Consider the following 16,983-nt stretch of genomic DNA (forward strand, 5'->3'; position numbering starts at 1 on the left):
TGTATTTAACACTGGGTGTAACAGAGGTTATATTAAAGTGTGAGGAGATGCATTGTATTGTCACATGAATGATATCATCAGTGATGTGGTCATTGATGTCAAATGAGATGTCATCAGTGATGTCATCAGTGATGTCATTTGAGATGTCATCAGTGATGTCATTTGAGATGTTATCAGTGATGTCATTTGAGATGTCATCAGTGATGTCATCAGTGATGTCATTTGAGATGTCATCAGTGATGTCATCAGTGATGTCACTGACCATGTCATGAATGATGTAATATGTGACATCATCAGCAGTGGATTGCGGGTGCGCGATATATAGTTAGTGCAACTAACTATATATGGAATTTCAATGGTTTTGTGTGAGTAAAATAAGGTTTTTTAAAAGCTAATTCCTAACTATATATGGTCTATAACCTATGGTTTTTTCAGTGAATTTTCAAGGTTTTGTAAATGCTAATTCCTAACTATATATGGTCTATAACCTATGGTTTTTTCAGTGAATTTCAATGGTTTTTTAATAGCAAATATCATAAGCTGTCGAATGTCAAGTACGTGGTAAGTGAAAACATTTTCGTGTTTATGCACACTGATCTGCTTTGAATGCCCCCCCCCTCATTTCTATTAGGAGTACTCTCTCTTTGCACATAGTGAAGGGTAGTTAACGCAGGCCTTTGCCCCCGTTGTAATACGTCGTGCCTGCTTCTCTCTCCATTTGATTGATTGTTATCCAAGTATTTACTGTTTTAGAATTGGTTCTCTTTGGTTCATTCTCTATTTACAAACAAACACAGAGTCGCAATACTCTGTTTAGTCTTTGCAGATAACGAAAAATCGTGTAAAAAAAAAAAGAAAAGGAATCGAGCAAAATCAGTAGGCCACTAATGGGATCTCTTTTTGACCTCGCTAAAATAGAAACATTAGGAACAACCCCTCATGACAAATACAAAACTAGTGAGATGAACTGAACTCCACACAATGATGGCTGCAAAACAGCTCGGCTCCGCCACCCACCCCGCCCAAAATAACGATAAAGAGCGGCTGCCATGATTGGTTGCGGAATGGCCACGACGGAGCTACGAAATGGTGCTGCTCTCATGCTAACCCCAGCTTCAGTCTGAAACATCCAGAAACACTGTAGACTACCAATTCGATCAGTTCTGGTAGCGCCCCAATGTAACCCGGTAGAGAAGAACTAGCTCTCCCCTCTTTGACTGATGGTTCTTGTTGCCTGTCCCTTCTGTTGTCATTTAACAGAACTATTTAGCCTGCTGAAAGGGGTTGTGTTCCGACCGCTGGTTGGTGGAGACATTTTGACTATATTCTGGACCTGCGTTGTCGCGTAATGCGTCATATGACGCGCCGCGTTAGCGCATCCGGAAGTCATCCGGGGCGCGCAGCGCGTAACGTAAGCATAACAAGTCATGTGACTTGTTAATAAAACTTTTCATTGGTTCATTTTACTTTTCTTATTCTAATGATGAAAGGCTTGGTCATATGACCTAAAAATTACGCTTTTTATTACTTCCGAACATTATTTTTTCTTAAATATATGTTATAATGTTCCGGGCTAATGTACTTTCCCGGAAAATTTACAACTGTCCTGCAAGTAAAATATATTCTTTTTTCGAGAAAAAGAGCGTTTCTTCGTCCCATGACGGAGCCGTTGAGCAAAAGAGGGTCGACCTGCTGTCTTAGTCGCCGATACGCCTGAATATGAGATTCTTATCGATCACTTTATGTTGCAGGAGTAGAAAACACAACAGCCCTTGACCATTTATCTTTACTGCGTTCCTTCGTATTATACCTTTTACCCTTCATGTAATTGGTCTGCTTTATTTCACTTGCCTTTTAATGATTCTAAAACAGTGACTATTATTAAAAACGTTACCAATGTATATACTACTACCATGTTTTCTTTTAAAAACCTTTATTGTGAAAATGTCATTATACAAATACGAGCCTATAACCACGTGGGCCGGCCACGGAGCAAACTGTAATCGTATATGATGAGTAGACATTTACACTGTAGAGGAACGTAACGGGCGGGCCATTAGGTTGCAAGAACTAAGGTGTCTAACAGTTACGGAATCGGTGGACGTACATTTTATAATTAAAATACGACAGGGCCAGTTACAATAAAATTATCTAGATATACATTTGCGGGCAAGTACCATGGGTGACGTTAATTCGAACTTTCAATAGTACAGTAATCAATAACACATCAGAACTTAATATCAATAGGGATGTCGAAATATTCAATCAATTCTCGTCCCCGCCCGCCATGTGCTTCAAAACTGCATACGTATCTCGTGATTTCAAGGTTCTGATGCATCGTATAGTTACCATAACTATATTTTTTTTCGGTTCCTCTGGAGAGTTCATCGTGGCAGATGAAGCGTGTAACGTACCGGGCATTTACCTTTTTTTGCATGTACAGGAAAGGAAAAAAAAATCGAGCGTCCGAGTTCTAAGGTGTCCCAGGGCCATTTTAGTGGACCAGGCCCAAATCCAAAGAACAGGCCGCCATTTTGAGAGTCCTGTTGCAGCCGCCTGTCGCTGTAGCATCAAGAGCAGCCGAAACTCAGCTGAATGGCAACTGAAACGGTAAAGGGGCGCCCCACTACAGCAGACGAGCCTCCACCTAGGAAGGCCCGTTCACGCCGCCTCCCCCCCCCCTTCGGGCACCCCACGCCGTTATTCGGAGCAGTATTGTAGGATGGCCACACCAGTGCGGCAACTTGCTAGACATCACCTCGGTGGTAACCGAATCTCAGCGCCTTGTGGTGTCTTCTATTCAGAAAACATTGTTGTGCTGCCTTCGACCTATTCGCCGCAAGTGCGCACGCAACTCAGCTGCATAGCTTGCTAGACACCACCTCGGTGCTAACCGAATCTCAGCGCCTTGTGGTCTCTTCTATTCCAAAAATATTGTTGCGCTGCCTTTGGCCCCATTCGCACATCGGTCCGCTACTGCCGCCATCTCACAGGCCAACGGGGCGCCCCACGCCGACTTTCAGCATTGTAGGATGGCCACACCAGTGCACCTTACTAGACACCACCTCGGTGCCATCCGGGTCTTGGCATCTCAGCGCCTTGTGGTGTCTTCTATTCAGAAAATATTCTTGCGCTACCTTTGCCCCATTCACACATCGGTCCGCTACTGACGCCATCTCACAGGCTAATGGGGCGCCCCACGCCGAGTTTCAGCATTGTAGGATGACCACACCAGTACAGCAACTTGCTAGACATCACCTCGGTGCCATCCGGATCTCGGCGCCCCACTGCAGATGAAGTGCCTCTCAACTATGAAACCACCACGGTGACATCCGGATCTTGGCGCCTTGTGCTGGTTCCGGCCTATTCACACATCGGTCCGCTACTGACGCCATCTCACAGGCTAATGGGGCGCCCCACGCCGAGTTTCAGCATTGTAGGATGACCACACCAGTACAGCAACTTGCTAGACATCACCTCGGTGCCATCCGGATCTTGGCATCTCAACGCCTAGTGGTATCTTCCATACAGAAAATATTGTTGCGCTGCCTTTGGCCCCATTCGCACATCGGTCCGCTACTGACGCCATCTCACAGGCCAACGGGGCACCCCACGCCGACTTTTACCATTGTAGGATGGCCACACCAGTACCACAACTTGCTAGACACCACCTCGGTGCCATCCGAATCTTGGCATCTCAGCGCCTTGTGGTGTCTTCTAGTCAGAAAATATTGTTGCGCTGCCTTTGGCCCCATTCGCACATCGGTCCGCTACTGACGCCATCTCACAGGCCAACGGGGCGCCCCACGCCGACTTTCAACATTGTAGGATGGCCACACCAGTGCGGCAACTTACTAGACACCACCTCGGTGCCATCCGGATCTTGGCGCGTTGTGTTGCCTTCGGCCTATTCGCACATCGGTCCGCTACTGACGCCGCCTCACGTGCCAACGTATTTTCTCCGCATTTTATACCCTATGCCGCATAACAGGTCATGTGACTTGTTTATAAAACTTTTCATTGGTTCATTTTACTTTTGGTTTCCTAATGATGGAAGGCTTGATCATATGACCTAAAAACAACACTTTTCATTGGATGAAAACTTTTTTTTTCCCCAAACGATGAAAGCCCCACCTTGTTTCTGGATGTTTCAGACTGAAGCTGGCGTCAGCATGAGAGCACCACCATCTCGTGGCTCCGTCGTGGTCATTCCGCGAGCAATCATGGCAGCCGCTCCCCACCAGAAGCCTACAGGAGTCGGGGGCCCCCAAAACTTTTGATGAATCCTCAAGGCGGAGGGGACGCTTTCGAGAATGGGGTCCAAGACCTAGCAGACAAGCGTCCGATTTCCAAGGTGTCCCAGGGCCATTTCAGTGGACCAGGCCCAAAAAGGAAACAGCCTGCCGCCATTTTGAGAGTCCTGTGACAGCCGCCTATCGCTGCACCGCAAGAGTGGGCGCAACTCAGCTGAATTGTGGCTTTTGACACAGTGGACCAAAAGCGGACGGAATGGCAACTGAAACGGTAAAGGGGCGCCCCACTACAACAGACGAGACTCCACCTGGAGAGGCCCGTTCACGCCGCCTCCCCCGGGGCGCCCCACGCCGTTATTCGGAGCAGCATTGTAGGATACCAAAACCAGTGCGGCAACTTACTGGACATCACCTTGGTGCCATCGTTCTGCTGCCTTGGAACTATTCGCACAACAGTTTGCTACTGATGACCCACCCCCCGCGACGCCCCACGCCAGAAATCTGGACGTTGTGCTGCGTTGGGACTATTCGCACAGCCGACCGCTACTTCGTTGTTTTTTTGCCTAAAAATGTTTATATGATATTACTGTTTTTGTTTTCTTGTATATATTTATAAGTTATTAAAGTTTTATAATCTTACTACTTTGTTGGAGTGCTATATATTTTTAATGTGACACATAATTGTAAAAACTTTGATGTACAAAGAGTCATCCCTGGAATCTTCCGCTTCAGGCTCGGTCCCCTCCCCAATCACAATACAGGATGGTTTTCAGATAATAGGAACGCGTCTGCTGTGACGGATCTCATCGAGTGTGGGCCTTGATCTACTATAACTCCTTTGAAGAGGGGTGATTCTTTACAGCTGGGGCCATAAACTACATCTGCAGGGCTAGCTGATACCCTAGGACCGGCCTGGACAATCGGACAAAGAGGAAAAGGAGTGTCAGAAGGTGCGGTAGTGAATAGGGCGAAAGGGAGGTGTCGGGCGGGCACAGGGTGTGATTCTCAGGGAAGAGCAGCGCAGATGGGGGGTGGTTTATTACCCATGCATAAGACAGAGAGCGGGGGTGACCACTGCCTGGGGGAGATGCTTGCGAGGGTGGGGAGCCATGCTAAGGATCGACAGCGTGCACAGAGTGGGTCTGGTCAAGGCATCTAAAATGACTGCCGTGCACGACAAAAGTGTGGCATTTGAAAAAAGGCAAGATGGCGCAGACAATGTTTTTCAACACTTCCTGATTTCCTTCGAATCGAACGTTAACAGACGTTGGGGCATATTACCAAAGTTAAGCGATATTTATCCCTAACGATGCTTAGCAACGATTTTTTTACCGCTAAGCATCGTCAGAAATTATCGCAGATAAACCTTGCTATTATCAAGGTTTATCGCAAATACGATAAAAAACGACCGCAATGCATTAATATCGCTGAAAATGTTAAAATTCATTAGATGACAAGCAGGGTGCATGAGAGGGGCCGGCCTGGGGGTCAGTAGAAAAGGAGAGGAATGCAGATTGGTAGGGGTAGTAAGTGAGAGAAAACTAAATATTCGGTAAAATAACCAACATTTTCAAGGGCTTTCAAAACAGAGGGAGAGAGACTGTATGTGCATGGTTGTCTCTGTGTATGTAATGTAAACATTTCTTGTGAAATCCAACAGACACCTCTCCATACCCGACTGAAAGCACCTGTGCCCAACTATTTATCAGAAAATACATATATTAGGGGAGTCTAAAACTCCAAACACCCCTTCCCCACCGAAGCTAAGCCCTTGGGGATTTGTAAGAATGACTCAGCATCTCAGTACTGACACCAATGCATGATGCAAATAGGATGGGTGCAGTGTAGAGCTGAGTAGTGCCTCCGTGCAGGAATGCTAGTCCATGATTGGTAGGCAAGGTGAGGGTCTGGCTGAAAACAACCCAGAGGGATTCTGGATGAGCTTTGTGGCTGCCTGTCCGGTGGGACAGACATCCGGGGGGCGAGTCGATGTAGAGGTGCACAACGGGAGCTGTGTGAGTGCTACAGCACTGTTATATCTGTGCACGGACTGTATGGCGGCCCATCATGAAAACCCTGTGAATCTGTCTGCACAAGGTTATCAGCAGGAGCTGTAGGTTTTAACAGGTGCAAAATGATGTTTCAAGGCGAATATGTGTGCATTGTAAGAGCACTGCCAATGTTTCAATACTGAGTACATGGTGCCTGACAAAATAAAGGCCAGAGAGAGGCTGAAGATGTAATGTAATGTGTTCAATAATTATCACCTTTTCTGAGTTCAATCCTGCAAAATTTAGTGCTTACAGTAACCAAATCTACCTGGCCCAGCACTGATCAGGCATTTTTCCTATGTTCAAATTTTGCAGGTTTGACCTGCTGAAATTCAACTCTCAGAGAAAGTAAACTATGGCAAACTTATAATTGCAAGGACAGCGCAAACAGCCATTTGTCTGAGGGCCTCAATTGACTGGGCTAGACATAAATGGCCTTAAAGTTGGTTATTCTCCACTGTACAAAAAATAAGCAAAATCGACATATCTAAGTCCTGAATCCTCAAGTTATGGAGACTGTTGCTAAATGTTCTGAAATATCACCTCATTCACTAACAACTCTACCTCACCTGTGCACGACCCCCCCCCCCCTTCTCCTCCTGTTGCATCCATATTAGTTGTATTTGCTGCATTTCTAGCTTGGTACTCACCAACTCACTGACTGCTTTGTAGATCATCTGTCCACCAGTTCAAAAACATGCAATTACTCCATCTTCAAGACCATGCATCAACTATCACTGAGCAAGATACACCTGGTGTGGCTCTTCTATTCACGGACAATGCCTGGGTGACTGTAAACAACAGACCGTAACACAATAACATGCAACAAAGCAACACAGCAACACTACTAAAAAATAACAGGGCACAACATCACAATACAATCATAACAGAACACAAAACAACAACCACAGTGGAAAGCAACAAAATAGAATGCAACAGTGCAGCACAACAACACAACTGTATTAAAAAACAAAACAAATATATCACCATCACAGCAAACACAATCTCATAAATATGTTCAACAATTCTTTAAATACAGTACAACTCTGGAAATCTGCTTTCAGAATACTGTGGTAAAAGGTGTTTGCAACAAGCACTGCCTTATTACGCCAAGGACCTCTTATAGCACCAGTCAAAGTGTGTTGTGATTCGTTCCCTGAACACGATTATTTATTAGGTGCCTGATCTGTTGAAGTGTGGTGTGATGATATCATACTCGTGGTCTCTCCTCCAGTATCCTATGCTCCACTTTATAAAATATATGCATGGCCTTCCTGTACCTACAAGAGCAGGTATTTCTGCAACCAGCGTTCAAGAGCACAGTTCATACCTGCCATGAGCGTGAATCTACCGGACCTTCCAAAACATTCTTCCACTCTGCGTTCTGGAGCACCTGTCTAAAAACATGCAAGAACTCCATCTTCAGAAGCATGTATCCATTCTTCCTTCAAGAACACAAATTCCTGCACCCGATATTTAAGAGCAGAAGTCCATTCCGTCTTCAAGAGCGTGGATCCACTCTCCCTTCAAAAACATCAATTCACACACCAGGTATTCAGGAGCACAGGTTCATTCTGTCTTCACAAGCGTGCTTCCACTCTCCCTTCAAGAACACCAATTCCCACACCCGATATTTAGGAGCAGAAGTCCATTGTGTCTTCAAGAGCGTGCACCCATTCTCCCTTCAAGTACAACAATCCCAGCACCCGATGTTTAAGAGCAGAAGTCCATTGTGTCTTCAAGAGCGTGCACCCAATTTCCCTTCAAGAACACCAATTCACACACCAGCTATTCAAGGGCACAGGTCCATTCTGTCTTCAAGAGCGTGCATCCACTCTCCCTTCAAGAACACCAATTCCCACACCCGATATTTAAGAGCAGAGGGCCAGTCTGTCTTCAAGAGCGTGCATCCACTCTCCCTTCAAGAACACCAATTCCCACACCCGATATTTAAGTGCAGAAGTCCATTTTGTCTTCAAGAGCGTGCATCCACTCTCCCTTCAAGAACACCAATTCCCACACCCGATATTTAAGAGCAGAGGTCCAGTCTGTCTTCAAGAGCGTGCATCCACTCTCCCTTCAAGAACACCAATTCCCACACCCGATATTTAAGAGCAGAAGTCCATTTTGTCTTCATGAGCGTGCATCCACTCTCCCTTCAAGAACACCAATTCACACACCCAGTATTCAAAAGCACCAGTCCATCTTCAAGAGCATGCATCCACTCTGTCTTTAAGAGTGTGCATCCACTCTCCCTTTGAGAAGATCAATTCACACACAAGGTATTCAAGAGCACAGGTCCACTCTGTCTTCAAGAACGTGCATCCACTCTCCCTTCAAGAACACCAATTCCCACACCCGATATTTAAGAGCAGAGGTCCATTCTGTCTTCAAGAGCGTGCATCCACTCTCCCTTCAAGAACACCAATTCCCACACCCGATATTTAAGAGCAGAGGTCCATTCTGTCTTCAAGAGCGTGCATCCACTCTCCCTTCAAGAACACCAATTCACACACCCAGTATTCAAAAGCACCAGCATCCACTCTGTTTTTAAGAGCGTGCATCAACTCTCCCTTTGAGAAGATCAATTCACACACAAGGTATTAAAGAGCACAGGTCCACTCTGTCTTCAAGAACGTGCATCCACTCTCCCTTCAAGAACACCAATTCACACACCCAGTATTCAAAAGCACAGGTCCATCTTCAAGAGCATGCATCCACTCTGTCTTTAAGAGTGTGCATTCACTCTCCCTTTGAGAAGATCAATTCACACACCTGGTATTCAAGAGCAAATGTCCACTCTGTCTTTAAGAGCATCAATTCACACAGTCAGTATTTAAAAGCACCAGTTCATCTTCAAGAACGTTCATCCACTCTGTCTTTAAGTATTTGAATCCATGCAACCACTGTTCACTAGCACGAGTTCATGTTGTCTTTAAGAGCATGCTTCCAGTCTACCTCCTAAAACAAGCATCCACTCTGCTTTCAAGTGCAATGTTTTATAAACATGCAATGACTCCAGCTTCAACCGAATGCATCCACTTCCTCTACGAGAACATGAATTCACCCAAACTGTTTTCAAGACCTCAGGTCAATTCTGTCTTCAAGAGCAAGAATCTACTCTGCATTCAAAAACCTGCACCTACTCTGCCTTCAGGAACATCTGTTCACATATAAATACTCCATCTTCAAGTGCACTCATTTTATCAGCTCTTAGATATTTTCATGCTTCATGTGACAGGCTTCCCTTCCATTACCCTGGGTATAAAATGGGCATTTGCCAGTCCGTGAGCACTGGAATATGAGCTACCGAGAACTTATAGAGTAAAGGGTTATATGTTACAATATCAAGTGATTCTACATTGTGGAGTACTATTACCATCACTACATAAAGGGAATTTGTTTTGTCTTGAGGTTAGGTATAGCTCATCCCCATTTAAAAAACAAAAGAACTTTAATTAGGTTCTAACCATATGTCTAATTACATACCCATTACTATTACCCTATTTATATTACACGCCTTTAGTAATGAAACACCCCATAATGTATGGTTGGAAATGTAGTGTTCCAGGGTGTAATGGATGTAATTTAGTAGGTGTATACCCCAGTAAATGTATCCCTACCACACTGACCTCATTAAGTGTATGTGTTGCCACAGTTACATAAACTACCGTCTGCCCACACCTAAGTGATGTTATGAACACACTCAAATACAGCATCAAGGATCAAGGCTGAAGCCGCTTGTTTAGCAGGACCTGCACTTTAGCCAAGAAATCCCCCACTTTGTGGTCACTAGTTGTAAAATAATGCATGTGCGAGTCTCATGCTAGCTAAGCCTTTGAGGCCATCCATGTGAAAATGTGGAATTTAACTCTGCTTTTGACTGTGATTTTCATCACATCATTTGCAAATCTGAAAGATCTTTAATAGCTTTTCTTAGTGACTGTCCACTTTCCAGTTTCTCTAAGAGGCAGGGTGATCATAAGAAGTAGGCAACACACTTCCAGTTTTACTGTCTCTTTGAGACACTTTGGTTAAACCTGCTCCCCTTTAAGAGAGAGCTATGCAGTAACTATAGCCATAAGGAAAAGAGAAAATGACATGAGCTACAACTACGTAGAGTCCAATGGGATTAATAAGACAAGTGACCTAAAGTGAAAGTATACACAAGTTAGGTAACTTAGGGTTCACACCAATTCCAGTGACTAGAGATTGGCTTAATTTCTTAATGGTGCAGGAAAAACATTTCAAAGTTAAAGATATTTCAATAAATATGCTGCTTCTTCATTTTGCGTATGCTCCACTAAATATTCCACTGGCTGCCCACCGACACCAGACGCATGTTCACTGAGGCACTCCTAACCAGCAGGCTGGACTAAGGCAACACACACTATGCCAGCATCACAAATCATCTCATACAAAGACTCCATACCACCCACAAAACCACCACCAAACTCAGCCTCAATGTACCCTGCATCTCACACATCACGCCCCACCTCATAGAACTAAACTGGTTATCAATCCAGAAGTGATAGCCATTCAAACTGCTCACCCATGCATAGAAAACCCTCCACAACGTTGGACCTGCCTACCTCAACCCCCGCCTCAACTTACAGCAACCCACCAGGAAACTGCGATCGGCATCAATCCCTCCTATGCAAATTCCCTGAATCTGCAGGAGCAAGAGAGAAGGGTGCTACTTCTCCTACAGTGCCGGCATATCCTGGAATGACCTTCCACTCATCATCGGGTCAGCCCCATCCCTTCTCAAATTTCACAATAAACTGAAGACCCTGCTATAAGGCTAGAAGCCCAGCCAGCGTATTTAGCTACCAATCGCCTGGATACTCCTTGGGTGATACACGCGCCCTACTATTCTCCATAACATAACAATAAAAATGGAGGAGCGAAAAGCATTGATCAGACAGTGTGAAAAGAAAATAATTGTGCAGCAAGGAAAAACACTTTAGACCCACAAGAGCTGGAACCATGCTCAATGTTCAGGATATCTTGCGATAAAACTGCGTAAAACAATCCAAACATGGCACATTTATGTAATCTGTGTTATTGGCGTAGACCTGTCCCACGGTGCTAAACGATGCACACCCTTGGTCGAAGCTAGTTATCCATTGTGCTTCACTTGCAGTGTCACTCACACAATGCTAGCCCCTGTTGCTTCTAGTGCAATGGGCTGGAGCAAAATGGACATCCAGCAGGAAGCAGGAGAAAGACAATTAGAGCACTGCATGCACTCTAAATTGCCTTTACCAGTTCACGTCTTGAGGGCAATGTTTGTACTCTTCTCCTCGATCTTCATCAACAACTTGACACATTATATAGACTATTCAAACTCTGCTATCTAAGAGTAAAGGCGGGGAATCGTTACTGAGCGGTATTTGCAGGGCATAAGTCCTAAAAAAAGAAGTGGGGGGACGCTGTCACCGGAAGTGACGTCACGACAGGAAGTGACGTCAAGAAAGGTGGCTTGCTCCATCGGGCTCATTGCCTCCCCTCGCTCACCCCTTAGATGCGATTGCATCTGAGAAGTCAGCGCGTGAGCAGAGTGCTGTGAGCTCCGATCTCGTCCCAGAGAGGCCAAAGAGTGAAGCCCAGCTGTTTGGTAGGGGGGACGGCGTCCACCCGGTAAAATAAGTCGGGGGATGCCGTCCACCCGCGTGGTACCCCGACTCGAGCCCTGGGTATTTGGTTCATTAAGTATACTCACCCTTACACACTTATATGAAGAACAGCATTAATGCAAACTGGTTTTATGTGACTTAGAAACAGCTGGGATGTACAGTAATACAGTATTTTCTCTACAGTCTTTAATGTAAAGTTTTCATTTCTTTGAGTTGATTCATGTTTTTTCTATCTTTTGAAAACAATTTAAGAAAAGTTTATTGGAAGTTTTCTTTCAAGATCAAATAAATATTATTTTGATCCGTTGTCGCCGGGCCCCTAAAAATAGTGGGGCCCATAGGCCGGTGCCTACTTTGCCTATTTGGTAATCCAGAACTGTTCCTGTGCCCTTCCTTTAACCCTTTTAAAAGTTTGCTTCTGGGCTAGCAGATTAGAACCATATCTAAGGACCTTAGGGAGATATCCCCTGAGAGTTTCGGAGAAGGCGCGAATTCCCAGGACCCCCACACTTTGGAGGAGCCGCCGCGTTCTCAGGTTCTGGGGCCCCCAGTCGCCTGTCTCCACTGCACAGCCCTGGCCACGTCATCGCAAGGCAATCAAGCATCCTGACAGCAGCTGCAATGACATTTTCTGTTAACATATTCCTTTCATTAAGTGTGGATACTTCATCTTGGGACCGGCAGGCGCAGCACCAGTTTGATTTTTTAATTGGTGCCACCGGTTTGCCTGGTTCCCTGGGCCTTCTGTTGCAAGGCTATCTCTGCCCCACTTCACACATGTTCCCTTCATGTCCAAGCCAGAGAACCGGATACCGAACAGGACGTGGAGGGCTGACAGCTAAGGTCACCCCCGACGACCGCGCGGCGGCCTCCCCCCCGCCCCCTCTTCCGCAGAGGAGGCTGCAGCGTCTGCTAAATGGAAATTGACAGAAATGTTCCCAAGACATCCTTCATACGCGTCCTTCCGCCGCGCGTCGCTATCGCTCAAGGAACATTTCATTATTATTGCACAGGGCAGGGGCTTGCTTTCATGATCGAGACGTAATGCGCGTGTTCACACGCATTCATACTTGCATAGACAAGCATATGTGCGGATCCTCCTTGCTTTACAACAAATAAACTAGGCGCAGTCCCTTAAACAAGTGTAAACTCGCGCATAGATGAGTTTTATTTAAGAAAATGAGCAGCCTGGTGCCTCTAGGTGCTTCTTTTTTTATCACTCCGTATATTCTACGAGACCTGGCACCTAGGTTTCAGAAGTAGGTGAGAGAGAGTATGATTTTTTTTTTAATTGTGTAGGTGTTTTAAACAGCCCCATAATATAGTCTTCCGGACACATTGCAGCACTGAGTATGCGACTCTCCAATGGAGGCCCTTTGCAACAAACTCGCACTTACTTTCACTCGGCATCATTTGGCTCAACTGACTGTCAATCGATTAAACAGTGAAAAAGGCGACGGATAATGACACCATCTTGAGGTTTGACACTACAAAGCAGAAGCCCCGAGTGTTAAATCTCCGAAGATAATGCAACAAGGGACAGGCTTTGGGGTGACATCCACTGACTTCTGTCTGAGATGCCAAAGAGCACACGTGCAAACACAACGGTGGCTATTGTATTAATGGAGGCACGCCAGGGATGGTAAATGGTGTAAACACCCATCGAAAGGACAGCTTTCTTTTTTTATAAAGTCCTGCTCCCTACAATATTCTCAATGCCCACCACCTACACCCACCTGTACAATTTAAAGCAATGCTTCCTTATTCAAGGATCTATTGGAGAAAGTAGTTTGCGCATCACTCACTCAGTAATAGAAAGCAGCGATATGCGTTGCTTTGTGTTACTTTCACTTTATTTCCAGCTATACACAAGTTTAGCGCTGAAAAAAATCTGACAAAAAGGGTTTTCCCCGATTTGCATCACTTTTGTGACGCAAACAGAGTGTAAAATTTTAGTAAATCTGTCCCATAGTTGCTAAAGCACCACACTATAGCATATACTGTTAGAAATATCGGGGGGACCGACTGCTGAACTATTAGTAATCACTGGTGAGGAACTTTGACCTTGCAGACTACTTCACAACTGTCTGGATCCAAGATCAGCAAACACTACAAGCATTTGCAATGCATAAGGTCTCGCATTAGGAAAGTTTGAGCTATTGGTATTGTAAATGACAAATTTTTTATATATGTGTTGGTTTTGAAAATAGCAAAAATAATAGCTTTGTCATTTACAATGCCAATAGTTATAACTTGTGACACCTATAGCATTTGTAATGCAATATGTGTTGTATTCACGTGACTTAGATGTATTGATATTACAAATAACAATGGCTTTGAATTTTTTAATAATTAATACTTAAATAAAAGTTATTATAATTTATAATGGCAATAGCTTAAACTTTTGTAAATAACTTTTGTGAAGAATATGTTCAGTGTATTTTATTGTGACGAAAATCCAAGAACAGAAGTGAAATACTAACCTCTTTTTGTGACATTTGTAATAAAGCTTGAAACTTTGAGAGATCATATTTGACCCAGTTGTTGTTGAATGGTTGCACAGATTGATGCTGTGGTGGCGCTGAGTGATGTTGTGGTGGCGACTAGTGATGCTGTGGCATTCAATGATCCTGTGGTAGCGCATAGTGATGTTGTTGTGCCCCTTAGTGATGCTGTGGTGGTGCTGAGTGATGCTGTGGTGATGCGATAGATAGAGTGAGTGGGATAGATAGATAGATAGAGTGAGGGCGATAGATAGATAGAGGGAGGGCGATAGATAGGAGTGAGGGCGATAGATAGCTAGACAGATAGAGTGATGGCGATCAGTATCTAAATAAATAGATAGAATGAGGGCGATAGATAGGTAGATAGAGTGAGGGCGATAGATAGATAGCGTGAGGGCAATAGATAGAGTGAGGGCGATAGATAGAGTGAGGGTGTTAGATAGAGTGAGGGTGTTAGATAGATCGATCGATTGATAGATAGATAGATAGAGGGCGATAGATAGAGTGAGGCCGATAGATAGAGTGAGGCCGATAGATAGAGTGAGGCCGATAGATAGAGTGAGGCCGATAGATTGATAGATTGATAGATTGATAGATAGAGTGAGGGCGATTAGATAGATAGAGTGAGGGCGATTAGATAGATAGAGTGAGGGCGATTAGATAGATAGAGTGAGGGCAATAGATAGATAGAGTTAGGGCGATAGATAGATAGAGTTAGGGCGATAGATAGATAGAGTTAGGGCGATAGATAGATAGAGTGAGGGCGATAGATAGATAGAGTGAGGGCGATAGATAGATAGAGTGAGGGCGATAGATAGATAGAGTGAGGGCGATAGATAGATAGAGTGAGGGCGATAGATAGATAGAGTGAGGGCGATAGATAGAGTGAGGGCGATAGATAGATAGAGTGAGGGCGATAGATAGAGTGAGGGCGATAGAGTGAGGGCGATAGATAGAGTGAGGGCGATAGATAGAGTGAGGGCGATAGATAGAGTGAGGGCGATAGATAGAGTTAGGGCGATAGATAGAGTTAGGGCGATAGATAGAGTTAGGGCGATAGATAGAGTGAGGGCGATAGATAGATAGAGTGAGGGCGATAGATAGATAGAGTGAGGGCGATAGATAGATAGAGTGAGGGCGATAGATAGATAGAGTGAGGGCGATAGATAGATAGAGTGAGGGCGATAGATAGATAGAGTGAGGGCGATAGATAGATAGAGTGAGGGCGATAGATAGAGTGAGGGCGATAGATAGAGTGAGGGCGATAGATAGAGTGAGGGCGATAGATAGAGTGAGGGCGATAGATAGAGTGAGGGCGATAGATAGAGTGAAGGCGATAGAGTGAAGGCGATAGATAGAGTAAAGGCGATAGATAGAGTGAAGGCGATAGAGTGAAGGCGATAGATAGAGTGAAGGCGATTAGATAGAGTGAGGGCGATAGATAGACAGATAGAGTAAGGGCGATAGATAGACAGATAGTTGTGTGTGCGTGGTTGTGTGTGGTTGTGTGTGCGTGGTTGTGTGTGTGGTGTGTGTTATGTTTTGTTTTTCTATGTTTTGTTATGCTATGCTATGTTTTGTTGTGTTTGGTATGCTATGCTATGTTTTGCTAGGCTATGATATGTTTTGTTTTGTTATGCTATGTTTTGTTTTGTTATGCTATGTTTTGTTGTGTTTTGTTAAGCTATGCTATGTTTTGTTATGTTATGCTATGTTTTGTTGTGTTTTGTTAAGCTATGCTATGCTTGGTTAGGCTATGCTATGCTTGGTTAGGCTATGCTATGCTTGGTTAGGCTATGCTCCATGCTTGGTTAGGCTATGCTCTATGCTTGGTTAGGCTATGCTCTATGCTTGGTTAGGCTATGCTCTATGCTTGGTTAGGCTATGCTCTATGCTTGGTTAGGCTATGCTCTATGCTTGGTTAGGTTATGCTCTATGCTTGGTTAGGTTATGCTCTATGCTTGGTTAGGTTATGCTCTATGCTTGGTTAGGTTATGCGCTATGCTTGGTTAGGTTATGCGCTATGCTTGGTTAGGTTAGGTTATGCGCTATGCTTGGTTAGGTTAGGTTATGCGCTATGCTTGGTTAGGTTAGGTTATGCGCTATGCTTTGCTTGGTTAGGTTAGGTTATGCGCTATGCTTGGTTAGGTTAGGTTATGCGCTATGCTTGGTTAGGTTAGGTTATGCGCTATGCTTGGTTAGGTTATGCGCTATGCTTGGTTAGGTTAGGTTATGCGCTATGCTTGGTTAGGTTAGGTTATGCGCTATGCGCTATGTTATGCGCTATGTTATGCGCTATGCGCTATGTTATGCGCTATGCGCTATGTTGCGCTATGTTATGCGCTATGTTATGCGCTATGTTATGCGCTATGTTATGCGCTATGCGCTTTGTTGCGCTATGTTATGCGCTATGCGCTATGTTATGCGCTATGTTATGCGCTATGATATGCGCTATGTTATGCGCTATGCGCTATGTTATGCGCTATGCGCTATGTTATGCGCTATGTGCTATATGTTATGCGCTATGCGTTATGTT

This window comes from Lissotriton helveticus, chromosome 1_2 (genome assembly GCF_964261635.1).
Source record: "Lissotriton helveticus chromosome 1_2, aLisHel1.1, whole genome shotgun sequence".
NCBI classification, from domain to species: Eukaryota; Metazoa; Chordata; class Amphibia; order Caudata; family Salamandridae; genus Lissotriton; species Lissotriton helveticus.